The sequence below is a fragment of the Hippopotamus amphibius genome, chromosome 13 (assembly GCF_030028045.1).
Source record: "Hippopotamus amphibius kiboko isolate mHipAmp2 chromosome 13, mHipAmp2.hap2, whole genome shotgun sequence".
Lineage (NCBI taxonomy): Eukaryota > Metazoa > Chordata > Mammalia > Artiodactyla > Hippopotamidae > Hippopotamus > Hippopotamus amphibius.
Genome location: NC_080198.1, coordinates 88,701,695 through 88,726,824, shown reverse-complemented (window position 1 = coordinate 88,726,824; position 25,130 = coordinate 88,701,695).

Here is a 25,130-nt window from a genome sequence, read left to right as displayed (position 1 = left end):
AGCACTGATTCAGTCTAAAGGACAGGGGAAGTCAACATTACAGAGAGCTGTATTAGTGCTCTTGCTGTCACAGCCTGGGAAGGAATGGTGAGGCTCCTCACTCTGAGACCACATGAAGGCAGTGAAGGAGACCACAATTACTTCTCTGAACATCCTCTCACCAGGACTGTAATTGGGTACCTCATGCTACTCAGTTTGAGCCTTAATAATGAACAGCCAGCCCGTCATTGTGTGTACAGAAGGACCCTGGAACTAAAGGTCTGGGTGACTTTTGAATCGATTTCTCATAATGTAATCAATAAAATTCATCTTTATAATCCACCAAATTCTGCAGACATTAGTAGGAGATAAGACTGATGCTTTGCATTAGGCTCTCAGATCTCCACAAAAGAGCAAATGGAATTCTATGATTTCAGCACTTAACAAAACCGATGGACAAGAATAATAAAAACCTCACCCCCCACTCTCCAATTGGCACATCCTTCCACTACAGCCCAATTTTACTTTCTCTCTCGAACTGGCTTTAATTTTGGAGGGGTGGTTTATCACTGTGTCAAATATATATTTCTTTAAAAATCTACCCTGATTTTGTTTTAAATTTAGGCCATGTGAAAGAATCAGGGACATAGACAATTGTACTGCTTTGTGGCAGTTGCCACTTACGGCTTAAAGAAACAAAGCCCTACAATTCCCATGCTTTTAACTCTTTCTCACCTTCTCTGATGAGATCCCAAATCCTAATTCTAAATTTCTTAAGTGCTCACTAAGAAAACCTGAATCCCAGACCAAAATACTACTGAGAAATGCTTAATGAGTTGGAAAGTGTGATTTGTTTGCTCTTCAAAATTATAAGCATGAAAAAAATAATTTACATCAGAGTCAAGCACATGGACTTCACTGAGAAACACCAAACCACATTCCCTTGTTGGAGAAAGGGGTTTTCATCACTCCTTCCTTCCTCTCCAGCGACAGCTAAGTTGACCAACAGTAGATACCTTTTAAAAGGGAACTAAGGGACTTCTCTGGCAGTCCAGGGGTTAAGATTCCATACGTCCACTGCAGGGGTCACGGGTTCATTCCCTGGTCCAGGAACTAAGTCCCATATGCTACACAGTGCAGCCAAAAGATTTAAAAAAATTAAAAATAGTTTTTTAAAAAAGGGAAGCAAGATGTAAGCTGAGCAAAGTGAACCAGATTCCCTCTCAAGAATTTGAGTTGTGAGACACAAGGGCTCCAATAATATGACAATGGATACAAGAGTAATAAGAAAGATCATGTAGAATTGGATTAGAGCCACCATAATGAGCCACGTGTTGACAAAATCATTCAGGTTTGGGAAGAGATGTTCAGAAGCAGGTATAAAAAGAACTTGCAGACTTAAATCACAGAAGAAGCATCTCAGTTCTTGAATTTCCAGTTCTACATCATTTTGTATTATCTTGCTCTACATCATTTTCTATTCTTTTATTTTTTATAAATTTATTTATTTATTTAATTGGCTGTATTGGGTCTTTTTTGCTGTGTGCAGGCTTTCTTTAATTGCAGTGAGTGGGGACTACTCTTCTTTATGGTGCGCCGGCTCCTCATTGCCGTGGCTTCTCTTGATGTGGAGCACGGGCTTTAGGCACGTGGGCTTCAGTAGTTGCAGCACATGGGCTCAATAGTTGTGGCTCACAGGCTCTAGAGCACAGGCTCAATAGCTGTGGCACACAGGCTTAGTTGCTCCGCGGCATGTGGGATCTTCCTGGAGCAGGGATCGAACCCGTGTCCCCTGCATTGGTAGGCGGATTCTTAACCACTGCGCCACCTAGGAAGCCCCCATCATTTTCTGTTCTTAAATGTTCATGTTCTACTCTAGCTTGAATGGATTTTTATCCTTTATAAGCAATAAAGTATAAAAAAAAATAGGGTTATTAGTGTCTGAGTTTACCAATTCACATGTAAGGTCAAGTTGTGTACTGACTGAGAAAATACTATACAACAGAGAAGTAAGGAAAAGCATCCCTTAGCATAATGGGTACTTTCATTTCTAGTGCACTGGGGAATGTACAAAAGTCTTCGGTAGTATTTCCAACCCTCTATCACCACTTCCAGCAGTCTGATGTTGTGCAGCTTCTAGACCATAGAAATCATGGTGTCTGTATCTAAGGTCCTTTCGTTAACACTGTGATAGTTAATTTTACTATTTGCAGCTATTCAGTCTACTCAGTGATTCCAACAAAGCTTTTGAGAAAAAGAATTTAAAAAACATTTAGTTCATTTTCTCAACCCTTGGGAATCTCACAAAGATGGCATAATTTCTCAAAAATTTATCAGCTCCTACTGCCATATACCATATTGAGAAAAGTTACATCAGAGAAAATTTGGAGCTCAAACAGCATGAAAAAACAAGATGAAACATTATCAAGCTTCAAGAAGCACTGGTTTTCCACTTTTCTCTCCTTTTCCTACCTACTAATGCATATACACCCACGTCATTCCCTTTGCTGCACACCTCAGTCTGCTGGTGAACCACTCCTGTCTGCATGAGCCCACTACTCTCCTGGAGCTTGGTACGTCCTCTTGCACTTTCTCATCAGGATGCACCGCTTGTTTCATTTCTTCCTTCCCTGTACATCTCTTACATTTCCCTCCATGATTTTTTTCCAACATGTCTCACCTGTGCCTCACTTGGTCCTCCACATCTAGGATGTCAACAAAAAAGAACTAGGCTAAGAGACTGAAGACTCAAGTACCAGTTCCAGCTCTGTCATCTGTCAGTTGTGCAACTGTATTCCTGTTTCTCATCTGTATAATGATGAAAAGTTGAAATAGCTGACCTCCAAAGAGCCTTCTTAGTTGTCAAGTTCTGTAACTTTGTTTTTTTCTTCATATGGAAAAGACTTGTTTTTTAATTTTTTTATTGTGTTAAAAGTCACATAATGTAAAATATACTATTTAACCATATTTAACCGTACAGTTCAGTGCTGCTGAGTACATTCACATTGTTGTGCAACTTTCACCATCATCCATCTCCTGAATTTTTCACCTTCCTAAAGTGAAACTCTGTCCCCACTGAACACTAACTCCCCATTCCCCCTCTCCACCTCCTCTCCCAACCCTCCCAGCATCTACCAATGTACTTTGACTCTATAAATTTGACTATTCTAGGTACCTTGCATAAGTGAAATCAAACAGTATTTGTCTGTACCTAATGTATATTGGAATGCATTTTTAAGGTTAACTTAACATATGTCCTGCGAACAGATTGTACCATCTTTTCTTTTTCCGCTGTGCTATACAATAGGCCCTCACCAGCCATCTACTTCATATATATTAGTGTACATATGCCAATCCCAATCTCTCCCAATCCACCCAACCCCCTTGGTTTCCATATATTTGTTCTCTACATCTGTGTCTCTATTTCTGCTTTGCGAATAGGTTCATCTGTACCATTTTTCTAAATTCCACATATATGCATGAATATACAATATTTCTCTCTTTCTGACTTACCCTACTCTGTATAACAGTTTCTAGGTCCATCAATGTCTCTGCAATTGAAAAAGACTTTTAAAAACATTAACCTCATTACTATGTCTTTTTATCCCCAGTACTTAGCACAGTATTGGATACTTGCGGGGGGGGTGTTTAATAAACACCTGTTTGTTGAGTGAGGTTATCACCTCTGCCACTGACTTGTGTCATGAGTGTCAGTAACATTACATGTCCATGTCATCAATACAGTGAATGGAAAAATGTCTATTCTCTATAATTTCAGGTGTCAGAGGTAGGCAGAATAGCCCCAAAAGAATATTCCCCATGAAAGAGGGATTAAAGCGAATAGGATTAGATTATATTTTCCAGGGGTCTGCTAATCATGAGAAGGGCATTTTATTAGGGGCACAGGCATTTAGAAGGTGGCAAGTTCTGACAAGTGAGGCAAGCAAACTGGTGGAAGACTGTGTGATATGATCTCTCCTTACAACACCCCAAGTCTTCAATCATGTTGCTAAACCTACAAAATCACTGATGGGGTTTTTTTTTCATGGAAAATAGAATGAAATGGTGAAGGTCTTCAACTGGCTGGTTTAGACTGGCTTATAATGGTGTGAATATGCTAGGATTGATGATGTGTAGGAATGACCATTGTAAAATAAATGTGACAAGTCACAGAAATTCTGTGGAGAATTTAGTAGGCAGAAAAACTAGGCTATTGAGTGTTTGAACCCAATTCACCTAAATCTTTAGGAAATACAAGCCCCAGGTGACATCTGGGTTACACGTTTATTTCCTTGTCAATAATGGGCCACAAATGCATCACTGGTCTGCTATAAAATAAGTGTGATGAATTATAAGGGGTTAATATGTCAAAATGATATACAAAAGACAGGATATCAAAATAAAGCAAACACCGATTATAATGGAAATACTACTTTGAATAAGGCATAATTCCTAATGACATAACTCATGAAAAAAAGCCTCCTCTATACATTGACTAAAAAAAAAACTTGCCTTAACTTGATAAGTGAGACTGCATTTGCTTTTATACCTAACCCAAAATATTAACTAAAATTAAAAAAAAAATTTCCTCTGGAGCTCTGCCTTTTAAAAGTTTACTGTATCACCCTGAACAGACTAAGCAATCTTGAGAAACAAAAACAGAACTGGAGAAATCAGATTCCTGACTTAAGACTATACTATACAAAGCTACAGTCATCAACACAGTGTGGTGCTGGCAAAAACAAAACAAAAACCCACACATATAGATCAATGGAACAGGATAAAAATCCCAGAAATAAACCCATGCACCTATGGTCAATTAACATATGACAATGGAGGCAAGACTATACAATGGGGAAAAGATAGTCTTTTCAATAAATGGTGCTGGTAAGACTGGATAGCTACATGTAAAAAAAAAATGAAATTAGAACATTCTTTAACACCATACACAAAAAACAAACTCAGAATGGACTAAAGACCTAAATGTAAGACCAGATACTATAAAACCCCTAGAGGAAAATATAGGCAGAACACACTTTGACATAAATCGCAGCAATATCCTTTTCAATCTGTCTCCTAGAGTAATGGAAGTAAAAACAAAAATAAACAAATGGGACCTAATTAAACTCAAAAGCTTTTGCACAGCAAAGGAAACCATAAACCAAAAAGACAACCCACAGAATGGGAGAAAATATTTGCAAATGATGCAACCAACAAGGGATTAGTCTCCAAAATTTACAAATAGCTCGTGCAGCTCAATATCAAAAAAAAACAAACAACCCAGTCAAAGAATGGTCATAAGACCTAAACAGACATTTCTCCAAAGACATACAGATGACCAAGAGGCACATGAAAAGATGTTCAACATCGCTAATTATTGGAGAAATGCAAATCAAGACTATAATGAGATATTACCTCACATCAGAAAGGCTATCATTGAAAAGTCTACAAAAAATAGTTGCTGGAGAGGATGTGGAGGAAAGGGAATCCTCCTACATTGTTGGTGAGATTGTAAATTGGTACAGCCACTATGCAGAACAGTATGGAGGTTCCTTAAAAAACTAAAAATAAAGCTACCATATGATCCACTAATCCTACTTCTGGACATATATTCAGAGAAAAACATGGTTCAAAAGCATATATGCACCCCAATGTTCACTGCAGCACTGTTTACAATAGCCAAGACATAGAAGCAACCTAAATGTCCATTAGCAGATGAATGGATAAAGAAGATGTGGTACGTATATACAATGGAATATTACTCAGCCATTAAAAAGAATGAAATAATATGATTTAGCAACATAGATGGACCTGGAAATTATCATACTGAGTGAAGTCAGACAGAGGAAGACAAATATCATACGATATTGCTTACATGCGGAATCTTAAAAAAATGATACAAACCAACTTATTTACAAAACAGAAACAGACTCAAAGACTTGGAGATTAACATTATAGTTACCGGGGAAAGGGTGGGGGTGAAGGATAGATTGGCATTTTGGGATTGACAGGTACGTGCTGCTATCTTTAAAATAGATAACAAACAAGGACCTACTGTATAGCACAGGGAACTCTGCTCAATACTCTTTTGTAACCTAAATGAGAAAAGAATTTGAAAAAGAATAGATACACATATATGTATATAACTGAATCACTTTGCTGTACACCTGAAACTAACAAAATGTTAATCAACTATAATCCAATATAAAATAAAAATTAAAAAAATAAAAATTTACTGTATCAATAACATCTAAATCAAAACTATCAGTAAGAGGAAATCATAAAAGAACCACCTAAAATAGGACAGCATTATTTTTAGGAGCAAAGAGATTATGCAAAAGATGTTCACTCTTCTATATTGGACATTTTTATACCTGCTCGAGTTCACATTCAAAATGACATCTATCTAATATATCCCATGTGGTATTAGCCCTATCTCCTAAGCCTCCAAACACTCTTCATCGGGAGCCACTTACCGCAACATCTAAGTCAAGTACAACCTGAGATGAGTAATCAGTGAAATCACTATTTGAAAGAGAACAATCATGTGCCCTCCAATCATGTAAGTGGCTGGAAGGTGACAAGCCATAAAATTTAAAAAAAATGGAGTTATGCTGAGGTTAGTTTCAAAAGGCACTCCTTTTCCTAAAAATAGAAACTTTTTTTCCTTGAATATAAAAGATAACACACGTTTACTGTAGAAAGTTAAACAATGTAGAAGAGAATAAGTAAGAAGGTTACATGTCACCCAAAACCTGCCAGGTGGCTGTAACAAAATACCACAGAAGGGGTGATTTAAACAACAGAAATTTATATTCTCACCATTATGGAGGCTAGTAGAAGCCCAAGATCAAGGGGAGAGCGAGGCTGGGTTCTGGTAAGAGCTCTCTCCTGGGCTTGCTGACAGCTGCCTTCTAGCTATTTCCTCATATGGCCTTTCCTCTGTGCTTGCAAAGAGAGCACTCAGCTGTCTCTTCTTCTTATAAGGACACCAATTCTATCAGATTAGGGCCCCACCCTAATTACCTCATTAAACCTTAATTACCCCCTTGAGGGCTCTGTCTCCAAATATAGTCACATTGGGAGTTAGGGTTTCAACATATGAATTTTGGGGAGACAAAATTCAGTCCATAACATCCCCCATAAAAGTTAAGGATATTTAAATTCATGTTTATAAATATAGATCTATATGATTATTTTAATGGTTTTTCCAATATTCCCTTTTTTGGATTCACTGTCATTTAAACAATCAGACACATTTATTTCCAATTTTTTCAATATTCTTTAAAAAACGCTGCAATGAAAACACAGGTATGTGTCTGTGCATGTGTGTTTGTACCCTTTTCCAATAATCTTCCTAGAATAAATTCCAGGTAAGAGTCACCTTGTAGGAAATGAGGCTTAGGGAATTGGCACCGAAGATGCTGCTATTCTAGCTATTGTTATTGCTGTGAGTAACAAAGTCTTTTGTCTCTGACCTAGGCATCCATGAACTGTGACAGCCTAACCTGTTGGTTTTGCCCCTAAGGTAAAATCTCAGATGCTTCCCAACTTTTGACAAATTTTCAGCACAATTTATGATAGTGCTCATTACCTCTTGCCAATTACCTACCTCAAACCTCATCAGGCTCATAGGTTTTAAAACATAGAATCTTAAAAACTGTATTTCTTAATAGGTTTATTGGTTATTTCTATTGTTTTTTTTGCAAACATCTATTTTTCTAATATGTATCTTATTTGTATAAAATTGAAAGTTATTTGGCATTGTAAGAATATTGGCATTTTGTCTGTTAGATATTTATAAAATAGTTTCTATGAAATTAAGTGTAAGTTTTATTTTTTTGTAAAGTCAAATCTTTTGCCTTATGGGTTTTCTTTAAAAGAAGTGAATACTGACTTGTGCCTTTGTAGAAAGTCAGGTGGGACATAGCTTAGCAGGAAGAGTACACAATACACACACATACACACACATAGACACACACACTTCCTGATTTATTTACCCAATTTGGTGAAAGTGAGGTAGCTGCACAAAGCTGAGACAAATGCTTCATATCTCAATGTGGCTTCCTTTGCACAGACCCCATTATGCAAGTGGCAGGGGGCATATAGTCCTGTGACACTCTCCTGTCCATGCTGGGGCTTCACCATGCTATACCACAGTCCTTTTATACTTGGAACTTACATCCCTATTCAGGAGGAGTTATACAAACAATTACTGGGCTTAATTCCAGGTAAGAGACTGTTTACCAAACCAGCTTTCTTGCACCAATTTTTTTGGCCACACCTTCATCCCTTTTAATCCCTTTTTGTAGAATTAAGCTATTGTTATACTTTAACCTATCCAGGACATTTTAGATTCATTTCTCAAAGTTCTCCATCTCACTTCCCACTCCTCATGCTACTAGTATTTTAATTACAATTGCAATAAATATACTATTTAAGGAGAAATGATATCTGAACATATTACACATGAGTATACTTTTTTTCAAGAATTCGTTTTTTGAAATAATTCATTGTTGACTGTTAATTTAAGTAGTATTATTAGCTCTGGTTCAAGAGGGTGATTTAGGAGGCTCCACTCACCTCCTCCCGTGGACATACCGAATCTACAGCTATGCACAGAAAAGCCTCCAAAAGAGACCCAGAAACTGAGTGACTCCTACATATTGGGTGAACAAGTAAAAACCCACATCAAAACAGGGAGGAGAGGTTAAGACAAAAATCTCTCTGTAAACCACACATCCAACATGACAACACACAACCAGGAGGGGACTCACAATTCCCAGCTTCTCCCCATGGAATCAAGTGTTTGGACCCCATATCTAGTTGCCTGACTTTTAAGACTTTACCCTGAGATATGGGGTCCCAAAACAGCTACCTTTGAAAGCCAATGGGGCTTGAGTCCACAAGGTCCTCAAGGCTATTGTTGTTTGCAGAACAGACCTTAAAAGGCTTGCCTGAACCTACTGTGGTTATCTTCCTAAGGCCCAGCACAGAAGCAGCAGACTGAAATAGGCCAAGTCTTTCTCTGAAACAGGCCTATTTGCTCATCTTAAAAGCTTTAGAGCCCCAAGGGCAGGCTGCTGATTTAACACACATCTAGCAGTGACTGTAATACTCTCCAAAGGCTGCCAATGCTGGCAGGCACCATATTCATGCTCTCCCACTGCCTCACTTAAAATTGCCAGTATCCACTGGAAAGGAGCTTATGCACATGACTGTCAACCTGTGCCTATATGGCTGCCACCCAGGGGACCCATTCCTGATCACCTGGATGATTGCCAGTGGGGCTTGGTTTCACAGTTTCAACAGAACAGTAGCAAACAAAACAAGTTATTAACTGGCTATCTTCCCCTGCCTCCCTCCCAGGGCTCAGTGCAGAAGGAGCAGGCAGAAACGCCCATCTCCCAGTCACCCCTGAAAGAGGTATATTTGCATACTTTAAAAGCTGAGGGTCTGGTGTCTGATCAGCAGGCCTCAGTCTGACCTGAGGATCCAGCTTCCAATCAGCCTGCATCTAGATGCTGACAGAGATCCTTCATTCGGGACACTGTCAGGTCTTGGCACACCCTCAACTACTGGGAGTCACTAAGAACAAAGAAGGCTGCTTGGACAATCAAAAGATTTGATAAAAAACCAAGAGCTAAATTTCATTCCCTACATGAAACAACTTCAAGACTGGGAGAGGTGGCTGTTTATCAGATGCACAGAAACCAACACATAGAGTCAAGGAAAATGAAGAAACAGAAGACTATGTTCCAAACCAAAGCACAAATTAAAAACCCAGAAAAAGACCACGATGAAATGGAGATAAGTGATTGACCTGTTAAGAAACTTAAAATAATGTTCATAAAGATACTCACTGAGGTCAGGAGAATACATGAACAAAGTGAGAACTTCAACGAAGAGATAGAAACACAAGAACTTACCAAACAAAATCACAGATCTGAAGAATACAAAAACGATACTGAAAAATTCAGTAGAGGGGTTGAGCAACACACTAGACAAAGTGAAACAAAGGATCAGTGAACTCAAAGACAGGACAGTGGAATTTATCCAATCAGAAGAACAAAAAGAAAAATAATGAATAAGAATGAAGGAGATTGAATCAGTAATAAAAGACCTCTCAAGAAACAAAATTCTAGGACAAGACAGCTTCACGAGTGAATACTACCAAACATTTAAAGAAATAATGATAATTTTTCTGAAAGTCTTCCCTGCAAAACTCATTTTACAAGTATTACCTGATACTAAAACCAGACAAAGACATCACAAGAAAATTACAGGCCAACATCACATATGAATATAGATATGAAAATCCTCAATAAAATATTAGCAAACCAAACTCAACTTGACATTAGAAAGATTATAACTACAATCAGGTGAGATTTATTCCAGGGATGCAAGGATGGTGGAGCATTGCAAAGTCAATGTGATACACCACTTGAACAAAATGAAGGATAAAGCTTATATGATCATCTCAATAAATCCAGAAAAAGCATTTCACAAAATTCATCCATATATGACAAAAACTTCTCTCAACAAAGTGGGTTTAGAGGGAACATACCTTGACATAATAAAGATTATACATGACAAACCCATAGCTAACATCATGCTCAACAGTGAGAAACTGAAAGCGTTTCTTCTAAGATCAGGAACAAGACAAGGATGTCCACTAGCCACTTTTATTTAACATAGTATTGGAAGTTCAAGCCAGAGCAATGAGGCAAGAAAAATAGATAAAAAGCATCCAAATTGGAAAGGAGAAGTAAAACTGTCATTATTTGCAGATAACATGATATCACATATAGAAAACCCTGAAGACTCCACCAGAAAACTGTTGGAACTAATATACAAATTCAGTAAAGTTGCAGGATACAAAAAAAATCAATATACACAATCTATTGCATTTCTATACACTAATAGCAAATTACCAAAAAGCAAAATCAAGAAAACAATGCCATTTACAATTGCATCAAAGATAATAAAATACCTAGGAATAAATTTAACTGTGGAGATAAGGAGATGATAGACCTGTACACCAAAAATATGACATGGATGAAAGAAATTAAACACAAATAAGTAAAAAGATATTCCATGCTCATAGATTGGAAGAATATTGTTAGGGTGTCCATACAACTCAAAACAATATGCAGATTCATTCAACCCCTATCAAAGTTCCAATGGCATTTTTCACAGAAATAGAATAAATAATCCTTAAATTTGTATGGAATTACAAAAGACTCAAATAGCCAAAGTAATCTTAAGAAAGAATAAAGCTGGAGCCATTACATTTCCTGATTTCAATCTATGTTGCAAAGCTATAGTAATTGAAACAGTATGGTACTGGCATAAAAACAGACATATAGATCAATGGAAAAGAATGGAAAGCCCAGAAATAAACTCACACATATATGGTCAATAAATTTACAACAAAGGAGCCAAGAATAAACAATGGGGAAAGGTTAATCTCTTCAAAAAATGGTGTTGGGAAAACTAGACAGCCACAGGCAAAAGAGTAAAACTGGACTACTACCTTACACCATATAAAAAATCAACTGAAAATGGGTTAAAACTCCAACATAAGACCTAAACCATAAAACTTCTAGAAGAAAATATAGGCATTAAGTCCCTTGACATCTGTCTTGTCTGTGACTTTTTGGCATCAAAACTATTTTTAAGGTAGCCAGATAAAATAAAAGATTAAATTGTTTTTTGTTCATTTAAATAACAGCTAACTCTATTTCCCATGCAGTATTTCAGACATACCAACACTAAAAAAATTTTTTTGTTTTTCTGAAATTCACATGTAACTGGGCATCCTATCTTTTTATTTGCTAAACCTGGCAAGGTTGGTTGCATTGCTAGCACTACATGAATCATGCCAAATAATACTAATGATAGCATTACTGTATTATTTCTGATTTTACTAGGAATGACGCTATAGAGTTTCTCTAAGTACTTTAATGACTGCTGATTTTAATATTGTAAATTCAACAGGGGTAGAAACCACTCATAAATTTGTAAACTCAATCCCAGCCCAGTGCCTGGTATATAATATGTGTTTAATACATACCGGTTGAATAAATGAAATACATATGCCTTATTATGTTAGTCAATCAAGTTTAATAAAGACAAAAGCACATAGCTTAAGTTTTATTATTTGTGTAAAACTATGTAGGGATGTTTAACTCAAGTGGCAAACAAGACATGAATACATAAGCAGATATGAAATAACAGATAAGAACTCAATGGCAATTAAGAGTTTAGGTTCTAGAGTCATACTGTCTGGGTTCACATCTCACCCCCATTTTTTTACTGACTGCCTTGATTCTGGGCAAATTTCCTCTTAGCCTCAGTTTGCACATCTATAAAGTGAGAACAATGATGACATCTACCTCAGAGGTAATATGAGGATAAATCCGGTAAATTCATAGCAAATAATTAGCACAGTGCCTGGCATATAGAGCATTTTAATAAATGCTACCCACTAACAGAAGTTATTATTGTAGCTACTCTTTTTTGAACACTCAGCAAGGGTTAGGCACTCTCCTAAACATTTTAAATGCTATTTTTAGTTTAAATAAAAAAAAATAGCAGCCTTCCTTTTTGTATCCATGGGACCAGCAGTATCAGTATTACCATGTGTATTAATTTTCTATTGCCACTGTGACAAGTTACCACAAATTTAATAATTAAAACAGCACAAGTATATTATCTCACAGTTTCTGTAGGTCAGATGTTTGGGCTCAGCGTGGCTCAGGTGGTTCTCTGCTTAGAGTCTCACGAAGCCAAAATCAAGGTGTCATAATGGCTGTACTTTTCCTAGAAGTTCTGGGGATGAATCCATTTTCAAGCTTATTTACGTCGTTGTCAGAATTCAGTTCCTTGCAGGACCAAGGCCCCTGTTTTCTTGAGCTGTTTGGGGCTGTTCTAGAGTTTCTAGAGGCCAACCACAAGCTTGACTTGCAGCCTCCTTCCTCCATCTTCAATGCTAGAAAGGGTGGAGTGAATGTTTCTCACGCTTCAGCTCTCTGATATGACCTCTCCTTCCACTTTTAAGGGCTTATGTGATTATGCTGGGCCCACTCATAGACTCCAGGATAATCTCCTATCTTATAGTCAGTTGATTAGTAACCTGAATTCCATCAGTAAAGTCCCTTCACAGGGGTTTCTAGACTGATGTTTGATTGAGTAACCAGCGCATGGGATTACTGGTGAGACAGCTTTAGAATTCTACCTGGTACACCTGGGAACTTTTAGAAATGCAAATTCTCTGGCCTCACCCCCGATTTGCTGAGTCAGGGACTCTCAGAATGGGGTCCAGCAATCTGTCTTAACAAGCCCGTCAGCTGATTCTGATTCATGCACGCCTACGTTCAAGAACAGTTGTGACAAGTGTTAGGGTTAAAGCACGTGGTTTGATTTCAAAACAAGTTAAGCCAAGGAAATCTGTCTCAGTTTTAAAGCGCATCTCTGGGAGAACTTACTTTAAAAAATACTTTATAATATACAACTACATTAATTATACCAACTATTACTGATTCCAGTTATACTCAGTGGTAAGACTCAATTTTTTTTAACTTCTTTTTTTATTTATTATTTTTTAAAATTGAAGTAGAGTTGATTTATGATGTGTTAGTTTTAGGTGTACAGCAAAATGATTCAGTTGTACATATATATGTACCAATTTAATTTTTAATGGATGTGAATGAAATTTTTGTTTCCCTAAACCAAAGAGTTTTTTTTGTATGTATCTTCCTGAAAAAGAGTTTGCTATAAGGGGAAACGTTCTTAACCACAGAGAATACTGTGTAATTTAGAACACATGAGGAACTCCATACAGGAGCCTAGAAACTCCTTCTGGATAATTAGGAGGATCTGAGAAGGATTTTGCAGGCACCAGTCACCATCACTCATTATTTGCCTCCTTGACTTGCAATTTTTGCATTTCTTCTGACTTCTTCTGAAGTCTCAGCTCTAACGCTCAAGTAAAATGAGTTGATGCAGGAGAAATGGGGTGCCAGGGGCAAGAGAAGGAGAGAAAAAAAAGCCGGCTCTAGAAGATGAGTTTTCAAGTTGGTTTCCCAATTGGCCAGATTTTGTGTACATACAGTCTGAAAATGTAGGCCAGAGGGGAATAATCTCCTGACTAAAGTATGCTAAACAAACTCTTTTATCTTACGTAACTGTGTTAAACGCTCTACAGTTTTCAAGTGAAAGAATACTGTGGGAGAAAATCTCTTTGCAAATGAAATGGCAAAAGACTGACAGCTGCTCTTAGCCTATAACACACTTACCTAAGTTGTAATGGCCCATATTCATTTAAATTTGCCTACTATCCGTAAAATTTGGGGGTGTGCAATCATAGCTATATATTAAACTTGACAAATGGATCATTATAGAATGTCTCCTTGAATTTCATTTTATGCACCTTGAAAACTACCAAAATCTCAGGGGACTCTGGTCATATAATTGATTGCTTTTATCATATCTCACACTATAGGATCCGGGTTCTGGATCCAACTCAAAAGTCATCACATTACTAGCCTTCTATGTCAACAAATGTAGTTGAACTAGTTTTTCATAATGGCCAATGACTAGTTGAATTAATCTATCATAATTGCTAGAGTGGAGGTTTTTGTCCCCTCAAATTCATATATTAATCCCTAATGTCCAATGTGATTGGTTTTGGATGTGGGGCCTTTGGGAGGTGATTAGGTCAAGAGGGTGGAGTCCTCATGAATGGGATTAGTGCCCTTATAAAAGAGACCCCAAATATAAGGACATGAAGAAGACAGTCATCTATGAACCAGGAATCAAGCTCTCAACAGTCACTGAATCTGCTGGCACCTTGATCTTGGATTTCCCAAGACTCCAGAACTCAGAAATAAATTTCTGTTGTTTGTAAGCCACCCAGCCTGTGGTATTGTTATAGCAGCCTGAATGGACTAAGAAAATAATGTTTGTTTGGTTGTTTTTTAAGTTTCTTAAATGCCCAAAACAACTCTCTACCACCAGCCTCAAAAGTTCAAGAAAGCATTCCTGTAAAATTCCCAGCAGAATCAACTCCACCTCAGGGTGCACACAGTGAGGTCTACGGGAATGAGGGGCCAGATATATTATGAAAATTGTTTACAGACACGATCGAGGATTGGGGTCCCTTCATTGTTTTAAAAAGTATCCCCAACTAAAGCAATCTCGCAGCTAAACTTGCCACTTGAAGGGGGAGGATTTGCTTAAAATGATATAAAATGGTCTTTGGTTGCTACCCTTTTGCTCTCGCTTGTGCATTCCTGAAGCAGAAACAGTTGCAATTCTATTTCAAGCTTAAAAAAAAAAAAAAAAAAAAAAGGCTCAACCTCATCTCCTGGCATTAGACCTGGTTTATCACGTCCCCTTCAGGCATTTACGCGGGAGTATTGCCGTTAATGTGGCATATCAGTAAATTGAGACTCTCAGAGTTAAGGGTTAATCAAAATAATTTAGGTGATAGCAGTTGACTCCCGGGAGAATCGGAGTCCTCATCAGAAGCTGGCTGCACGTGAGAGGGGGAAAAGAAAAAAATTGTGAAAGCCACGGCTCTTTCAGCAGAAACCTCCAGGTCTCAGCTGGCGCACAGGCTCAATTACCGGCTTTTAGCTTAGTAGAAAGTCAAGCTTCCCCAAGCCCGCTGGTGCTCCAGGCATTTTATTGGGTCATTAAATACAGGATTTTGCTTTTCAGCCCCAGCCAAATGCGATGTGCTGTCCACACAGAGAGTATGATGAGGACGGGAACAGCTGACACACGCTTCCTTTGCCCCTTGCCGGAGCGTCTGTCTTCCCACCCGCCCCCTACATGCTTTATTACCATCACAGGGTTCGTGTGGAAACAAACCGCGAGAGGCTCTGTGCTAACGACTCCCACCTGAATCCGTGCCTTGACAGGTGTGTTTTCATCATGTGTGTGAGAGTAAGTCACTCAGACATATTTCCTACCCCAGTGGCTCACAAAGTAGACGACAGCGAGAAAAATAGACCCAGTGGACTTAAAATATTAGCAAAAAAAAGCATCAATTAAGCAAATAAAATGTCTTCAAGTCAGAAATCATCCGTGAACATGAGAAAACATTGAAAAGCCACTCGATGAGATCAGGGAAAGTTTTTGCCTCCATTGTTCATCCTAAATAAGGATGACATTTTCTCTAGGTTAATCTCACATATAACAAACCTCTGACTTAGTTCAGAACAGTGATCTGTTCGGTGCCTGTGTAGGGTTGGACTATTAGTTAAAATAAGTCCAAACAATGGAAGTGGGGGAGAGTGAAGAGAGATGTCCTGGAGTCCCTGGTTATAACCCAGCAGGCCCCAGAGGCTCCTGCCTCTCCCGCTTCCAGATTCTTCCTTTCTCTTTTCAAAGTAAGCAGCTTAGAAAAACTGAAGAAATATATCTGAAAACAATCTGCCAAGAAAATAAAATAAAAATAAATAAAAGCAATCTGCTACACCATTTGCCACACACATAATCCTACTAGATTATTTTAAAATAATAAGTGTTAAAACAATAAACCAATATGAGTGAAGCTGTGGTAAAAAGTGAATGCATTCCTGCAGCACCGCTGGCCTTCTAAAGTGATGAAACACTTAACTGATGAAACCGTAAGAGCAGTCTGGTGATAGGTATTAAGAACTAAAAATATGTTCCTACCTTTTGATGGACAAATTCAAGTTATTTTTGTGAAGATAAATAAGTACACTGAAGAAAAAGTCATATACTGGAATTGATGTAAAAAAAAGTTACTGAGCCCTGTTAGGCCCTGTGCTAAATAGTTATCCCGCAGAGATGAATAACTGTCTTCAGTTACAAACTTCAACCCCTTCACTCTCTAGTAGGGACAGACACATTGCCTGAGATATGTGCCGGGTATGGTAGTAACACGGAGGAGGTAGAAGAAATAAGGGGGCATTTATTCCATACATGTTGGAAGCCTGTGCCAGGTTCTGAGAGTGAGACAGATGGTCCCTATACTCATGATGCCTCCTGTGTTCTAGAGATGCCAGGTGCAAGGAGGCAATGGCCCCCAAAGGATGAAGCAGCCTCATATATTTGGGGAACTAAATGTAACATGGTGTTTCTGGAGCATAGAGTCAAGGACTAGGGCAGAGGGAGGGAAGAGAGAAGAGAGGCCAGGCTGTGGGGAACTTGAACACCAAAAGGGCTGCTTGAGACTTTACCCTGTACTTGACGGAGGACTGCTGAAGGAGTTGGAGAGGAATCACAAAGTGAGAGCTGCGTTTTATAAAGGGGATGCTGTTGCCAGTGTGGAAAACGAGTTGGGTGGGGGCGGGCATGAGCAGCAAGACTGGAGGCAGTGAGACCACAGAGGAGTCTATCACAGCAGGCCAGATGAGGGATCACAAAGGCTTGCACTAGGTTAGGGCCAGAGGGGACAGAGAGAAGAAGGCCAATTCAAAAGATCTGGTACAGCAGGCCTTTGACATTCACATGGGAATCATCCCTGCAAATTCCCAATGAGTGAATATAGTGGTGTCTACAGAAGTGCCTGGCTTTCTCCCAAATAACGTTCCATTTCCATTTCAAGATTCTTGTCCTGTGCTGGTCCAAATACTATAATGACTGAATTTTTTATTGACTCTTTCTCTTCCACTTGAGCAGTTTCTTCACCCAAACTGGAATGCCTTTAGAGTCCTTTCATGATGATAAAGTAAGTTGTGGTGCTAATCTGAACTGCTAAATATGACATTCCACTTCTAGTCAAATGATTTTCTTAGACTGTTTTTTCTGTCTCGTTACTTCTGTCTACTCATTAGCAATAACTAGTAAGTATAAAGTTCTTTATAGCATCATATTTCATGAGAAATAAAGTTTTGTTTTTGTCACTGCATCTGCTAGAACAAGTAAGAAATCACAAAGCTGAGGATGAAAGCAGGATGGGTTTGGGGATAGTTAGGAGCAGGGACTCAACTTCTAAATATTAGCTTTGCAACACCTTACATTAAATTTTGCCTCAGGATGTAATGAAATAACGCTTGTAAAGCAGTTGGTACAGTATCTGGAACAGAGGAAGCATTCAGAAAGTCTTTAGCAACAGAGTGTAATCTAAAGCCATGCTATTAATTTTTTTTTTCAGTTAATGGATATGAACTTCGACCTCAGGCCAGACGGATTTTAAATACAATTTCAGAATGTATACAAATATACAAAAATAAGGGGTCTGATACACAGGCATCAAAAAAGCATATGTTAAAAATATAGTGTACTGGTAAATAAGGATGCCCAAGATCATTGTTAAGTGGAGAAAGCGAACTGAATATATAGCATGCTCTTATTTGTGTAAAAAAAAAAGTTTGTCTCCAGAAAATATCAAATTTTGCAACTCTTAAAATATCTCCTTATATTTTCAGAATAAAATGATGAAAAAATTTCAAAATTGTTTTAGGGAAAATACTCATGTTATTTTCAGGATAACATGGTTTATATTGCCCTACAACATTTTTGGAGACTTTTGCTGGCAACACAAGTTCTCATGCTGAGAGTGTCTCAGGATGCGGCGAAGTGATTTCTCAGTTGCTTTTGAGCTGTTTTTAGGTCCATGCTCTATAAACACGTTTTTATGGAATGCTGTTTTTGTTTCTTATTTTGTAATCTTTTAAGAGTTTATGTGTCTGTCAAATGCCATTTAATGTCACTGGGATTCATGCACATTGAAGTTTTTAAACCTGGTATAAAAATAGAGGTTATCACCCACATTAAAAAAAAAAAATGTGAATGGGGATTCTTGCTGAGGAGCTGCTTCATCAGAGGAAAAGCATCAGAACAACATCATTACTATTTAAGAGCCAAGTTTGAAACAACCCTCAGTAAGACAGAGATGATTTGGGGCAAGAATTCCTTGAGATGCAAATGAACATAACTGAGATTGGTACAGCTAAGGTCTTGCTACTGAAAATATGGGCTTCTCACCAGCAGCAGCATCTTGGAGCTTGTGAGACACAAAATCTCAGGCTCTACCGCAGATGAGCTGAATCAGAATCCGCGTTTTAACAAGATCACCCTGTGATTTGTAAGCACATTAGCCTTTGAGGAGGACTGAGCTTAAATCAATGGCTTCTTTGGTCATTGTCATTAACATGTTTTTTCATGAAAAAACACTTTATATATTCATTTTTCTATAAGCTGTTTTTATTACTCACATTACTCCAGCATAACTATTCTCTCTTAATGATTTGAATATATACCTCTGATGCTGTTGTTTTTCTTATGAAAAATTCATTTGTATATTTTTTTAATGGCCCACATTTAGGAAAGTAATCATCTCTTCAATTAAGAGAAGAAAATACTGTATATGTTGGGCTTTCAAAGGAACCCAAGAGTAGTGCAAACCACAAAGTCAAAAATTTACTGGGAGGCAGAATTGACATGACTGAGTGAAACTGGGTATGGAGGTGAGTGGAGAGGAATTTCAAAGAGTAGCCCCTGGATTTCTGGCTTAGGCAAGTGGATGGAGGCTGGAACCCATTCACCAATGGAAGATGTATCGTTTTGGGGTAAAAAATCATGCATTCAATTTTTGGACATGCTGAGGTTTGTGCATTTTCCAGTTGGAGATGTCTAAGAGGCAGCTAGATACACAGGTGAGGCTCAGGAAAGAAGTTTGAATTGATGAGATAGTGGCCACTTATGCAAGGCCCAGAGCAGTGTCCTCCAGCATCAGGATTAAGGTCTGATACCTTCACTCTCTCTCTATCCAATACTATCCATTTAATAAACAGAGTGACCTCTGATATCCTCCCCAATGTTTGTGTAATCCTGAACATGTCGGTGAGATGTGATGTATCCATCATGAAACCATATTACCTTTACTCCCCAGCAGTGGAGGGACCTCTAAGTCCCTCTTATGAAGGCTATCTGGGGCAATTTTAGCAAGTCTGTGCCAGAACAGACTGAATCCAGGCAGGACAAATATAGGTTCCTGATGTGATCTTAAACCAGGCTGAAGACTGGATTTCTCCCCCAAATTCTTCAGCCTAAAACCAGAGGTGGCCACAGCCACTTCACTTACGTGTGCAAGATATACATTTCTCATAACCTGTGCATCCTGGTTTTCTTTGAGACATTTCCTGACAATTGCAGTGGTACCCTTGCCCCGAAATGAATATTGACCTTATACTAAAGTAGAATTTAGCCTAGAAAGGTAAAGTCTAAAAGCTGCAAGTGAGAAAAGGCAATGTATTAAGTAATGTCTTCCACGAGTATGAAATCATCAAAAAATCTTTCAGAGAGAAGTTAACTTTTTTCTGTGTTTCCTTATATTTCTTGGTTTTTAAAGCCTGACAGTCTAGCAAGGAAAGGCATTATTTAATTTGGTACAATAATAAATTCAAATCATCTCAGAGAGAAACTATTCAGTGTGGTTGGGTTTTTGAATTTTTCAAAAAGTTCCCTTGTATACAATATCAAGTACAGAATTCAAGTTTATTGGGATAATTTTTCTTTTATAAATAGCACCACCTCTGGACAACACAACTGCTGCAGGTGCAGGAGAAAAAGTGCATTCATACCCATTTCATAGTGTTTCTTTAATTAAAGGGGATATTTAAATTCTAAAAATAGACAACCTGATTTAAGCAGGAATGAAATAGCACATCTCGGGTAGGAGCTTGTGTTTCAGCTGAGCTTGGTTATTTGGGCGACTGACTGCTTCATTCTGCATGGGGGATGCTTTCTCAGAGTCAGAAGAGGTGCTTGTAAAAGGTAAATACCATTTCAATGTTAAAGCAAGGAGCCTTTCATTTGGGCCCAGTGTCTTGCCTCGGACGCTCTATAATCTCATCAAAATCCATGCAGGAGGAGAAAGCAATTTAACAAAAACATTTAGTCAGTGGCCACATGTCTTTTACATAAATTCAAGGAAAGTATCCAAATAATTTAGTCATTCTGCTAAGTAGCTTTGTAAGTAGCCATATACTTATAGTAAACATATATGGGAAACTCAAATGAGACAACAGAGATGGGAGGTGGGATGTGAACACTCACCAGGTTGGAAGAACTTGATCGCAATAATGGCCACTTTGGTCAAGGAAGAAACTTTTCATAGATCTCACATAATTAATGATTCTGTGAGCTTCCTTCTCTGATGACAGGTGCAGCAAAACATGATTTCAAAGATTAAGTGGAGGAGATTTTACGGCCCTTGCCTGTCAACCTTATTTATTTCACAGACTCCATTTATTGAGCAACATGTCAGGTACTGTTCTATATCCTTCACATACGAGGGTGAGTCAAAAATTATCCGCACTCCGATTATATTACAACTTCTGTAAATTGTATAGCCAGAGTGAGGATAATTTTTGACTCACCCTCATATATTATCTCATTTGATCCTCATATTGTCCCTAGCAAGTCATGTTTCATTTCTAAAGATGACTATCCTTTTCTCTTTACTTCTACATGCTTATCATCACATTTCAGGAAGGGGTTGGTTTTCATATGATAACATCCTGATCCACCAGGTCACACTGGACTAGAGCCGAACACCTGACATCAGGTAGATTGTGCCAATCTAATTCATGTTGTTAGGAATTTGCAGTTGGATACAGATAAACCAGGTTGGTCTCTGCTGAACATCAGAACAGATAAATGTTTGATGAAGAGGCCATGCTGGATCTATTTGCAAGTCTTTGGGGAGAATGCAGAATGATGCAGAAGAAGACTGGCCTTAAGAGAGACTGACTGACTCAGAAGTCCCACTGGTGCCTGGCTGTACTTCAGTTTCTGGATTCACTTGCTTATGAGGTCCGCCACACTTTCTGTCCTGGGAGGTTCATGAGACAGCCTGGATCCTTACAATTATTTCTCCTTTTTTCTTAAATTACCTTGAGTCGATTTCATTCAATACAACACAATGGTCTCTGAGAGAGTATTCTGATCCCCATTTTGTTGAGACTCAGAGAGTTTATGCAAGATGTTGCCCAAGATCAAGCAGATAGTAGAAAGCCCAAGTCTATGTGATGCCAAAGTTTGTACTTTTCACCACTAGATTAATTTAGATCTAACCATTTCAGCATACATTATGGACTGCTAAAGCCATCTGAATCTACTAAGCTAGAACCTTTGTGATTTCAGGGGTTATTGCTGTGTCTTCTTAAAGTTTAATGTGCAAAAACAAATGCTCATTGGAGACAGGCACAGAGTGCCCGTATTTTCAACATCATTAAGTCAAGGGAAGTGAAACTTCCTGCTTTCTAGCTGACTTGGCCATCTCTCAAGGACTCTAATTCTAATTGCTTTTGCAGAACACATATATCTCCAGTAAGTGAGATCCATCTCCTCTCAAGAAAAAGTTTCGTTTTCCTCTGGTCAATTTTCAATGCACAATTTATCATCACGAGACCATCCTTATTGTTTAGCTTCATGGACTGTTTCCCAGAAGAAACTGACATACATTTTTTTCTCTTCTTAACTAATCATGAACCCAGAGTTACTTGTGTAACTCCTGCACAGTCCAGCTTTTGAGTTTAGCTATGAGCCCTCCTTTATGGGGAAACAAAGCTCACTTAAGTGATCCTATTACCCTTTCTGAGCTCCCTTGGCTCCCTTCCTGGGATGTGAGGCCTCCCCACTCTATCACCCCATATAACTGCTTGGCTCACAAGAATCTGGACCCGGGCCACTCTTTGATTCAGTGATTATGTTCATGGTTTAGGTTAAGATGTTTTTACTGTCATTCAAGCAAAAAACCATCACTTGCTACAAATCCATCAATTTTGGTTACTTTAAATTTGTTATACTCATAATAACATCAACAAGAATTTTTAAAAAATCATCCAGATGCCCACCACTCGAATAAATTGCCTTCCTTAGTTTGTCTACATTAAAAAAAATCTACAAAAAAATGTGTTCTGTTTGTACACATGTCTACTTTTTACCTAGTTTCAATCATTAACAAATGCTACTTTGTATTGTTTCCCTTCACCTAACTTGTCAGCAAGCATTTTTCTGTACTGCTAATTTTTAAAGCTATCATTTGAGAAGCCACGTCACCCATGTTATGAGGACGAGTCAAAAATTATCTGCACTCTGGCTGTAGAATTTATTTTAATTAACTTTTAGAAAAGACAAATACATCATTTTCGACATAATCTCCTTGCTTTTCAATACACTTTGTCCATCTGTCAGCAAGCTTTAGTATTCCCTCTTTAAGAAATATTTTAGGCTGAGCTGCGAGTCAGGAATGCACCGCTGTCTTCACTTCTCCATCAGAAGTGAATCTTCGTCCTCGTAGGGCTACATTCGGGGGACCAGACAGGTGAAAGTCCAAAAGAGCAAGATCAGGACTATAGGGAGGATGCTTTAACACCTCAAAATGAAGTAATCCACGACCGACTTAGGTTTTGAAAACTTTGTGCGAGACAGGTACCAAAACAACTTACGGAAGAGCATAAACAGAAGCGTTTGGATACCTGCAAACAAAATTTGGACTGATATTCTAAGGAAAGTGAAAGTTTCTTAAAGAGAATCATTACTGGTGACGAGACATGGATTCATCACTACGAGCCTGAGAGTAAACAGCAGAGTATGGAATGGAAACATCCTCAATCGCCGACCAAGAAAAAGTTCAAAAGTCAACCGTCAGCTGGAAAATGGACACTTACAGTTTTCTGGGATTCTCAGGGGCCAGTATTGGAATATTATGAGGAAAAAGGTTCAACAATCAACAGTGCTCAATACAGTGAGATGCTTACTGAAGAGCTGAAGCCTAAATACAGAGGACTGCTCTCCAAGGCTGTTGTGATCTTGCATGACAATGCACGTCCGCACCCTGCTGCCCACAATGGCGACACTCTGCAAGACCTTGGTTTTGAGGTGTTAAAGCATCCTCCCTATAGTCCTGATCTTGCCTCATAGGACTTTCACCTGTTTGGTTCCCTGAAAGCAGCCCTACGAGGACAAAGATTCACTCCTGACGAAGACGTGAAGACAGCGGTGCATTCGTGGCTCGCAGCTCAGCCCAAAATGTTTTTTAAAGAGGGAATACGAAATCTTGTTGACAGATGGACAAAATGTATTGAAAAGCAAGGAGGTTATGTCAAAAAATGATGCATTTGTCTTTTCTAAAAGTTAAATAAAATAAATTCTACAGGCAGAGTGCGGATAATTTTTGACTCACCCTCACAGATGTTAAAAGTTTTTAGTGTTTCCAGTGACTTCTTTAACCAATTCTCAATCTGGTAACTACTCAGCTTTTTAGGTGACAAGCTCGCGGTCACCCCCTTACCATGAGTGCTGACAAGCAGTGGCCACGTGCAAGGAAATACCCAGCTGAAGGCAGGAGAGCCGAGGCCAGGATATTATCAGTTTTTCATTTGCCTGCTAGCGGGTAAATATGCTCCCATCACTTCCTTGGCAGAAGATTTTGGGAGTTTTTTTCATACTTAATTTCGGGTCCCAATAGATAAAGAAACTGAGAATCAAGGCAATGAGGCCTTTCATCCTGAGGGAAATGCGGGTCAGTAGGAGACACGCAGTTCCAATGGTAACTCCTATTTGCCATGCGCACTTGAAGTTGTGTGCCTCTATCTTCTGTCCACATAGGTCCCCCATGTGTTACAGAGACATCTAAGATGGAGTGTTCTCCCTTACGACCACGGCTAAGTCTCAGAGGGATTTGAGGTACCTCTGGAACTATTAGTGGACATCGTTGAATTTTTCTCCTCTAGACCATCGCTCAGTGCTTCTAGAAGGCTTGTGTGCCTCTTTCAGCTAGTGGAGAAAGCACAGTGATTTAGGTCTCTAGAAATGTAAACGTGGGCAAGCAAAGACCAACTCCTTATCCTAACACACGCACGTGCATGTGCGCGCACACACACACACACACACACACACACACAATTTTCAAAACAAACCAGTTAATTTCCTTGTCAAACACAAAGACATGGGACCACACAGTAACATGAAAAACAAAAGAAGGAAAAAAAGAGGGATCCCATGTTTCTCAGTGTGCTTATGCTGACCATCCCTCAACCCTATCTTTATAAGGGGATTCACTCTTATTTTAAGCTAAGTCTCAGTATTTAAAAAGGTAGACAATTTGCTACTTGGTTACTCAGTTGCCAAAAGCTCCAGCGTACTCAGTGCGCCTGTTCTGA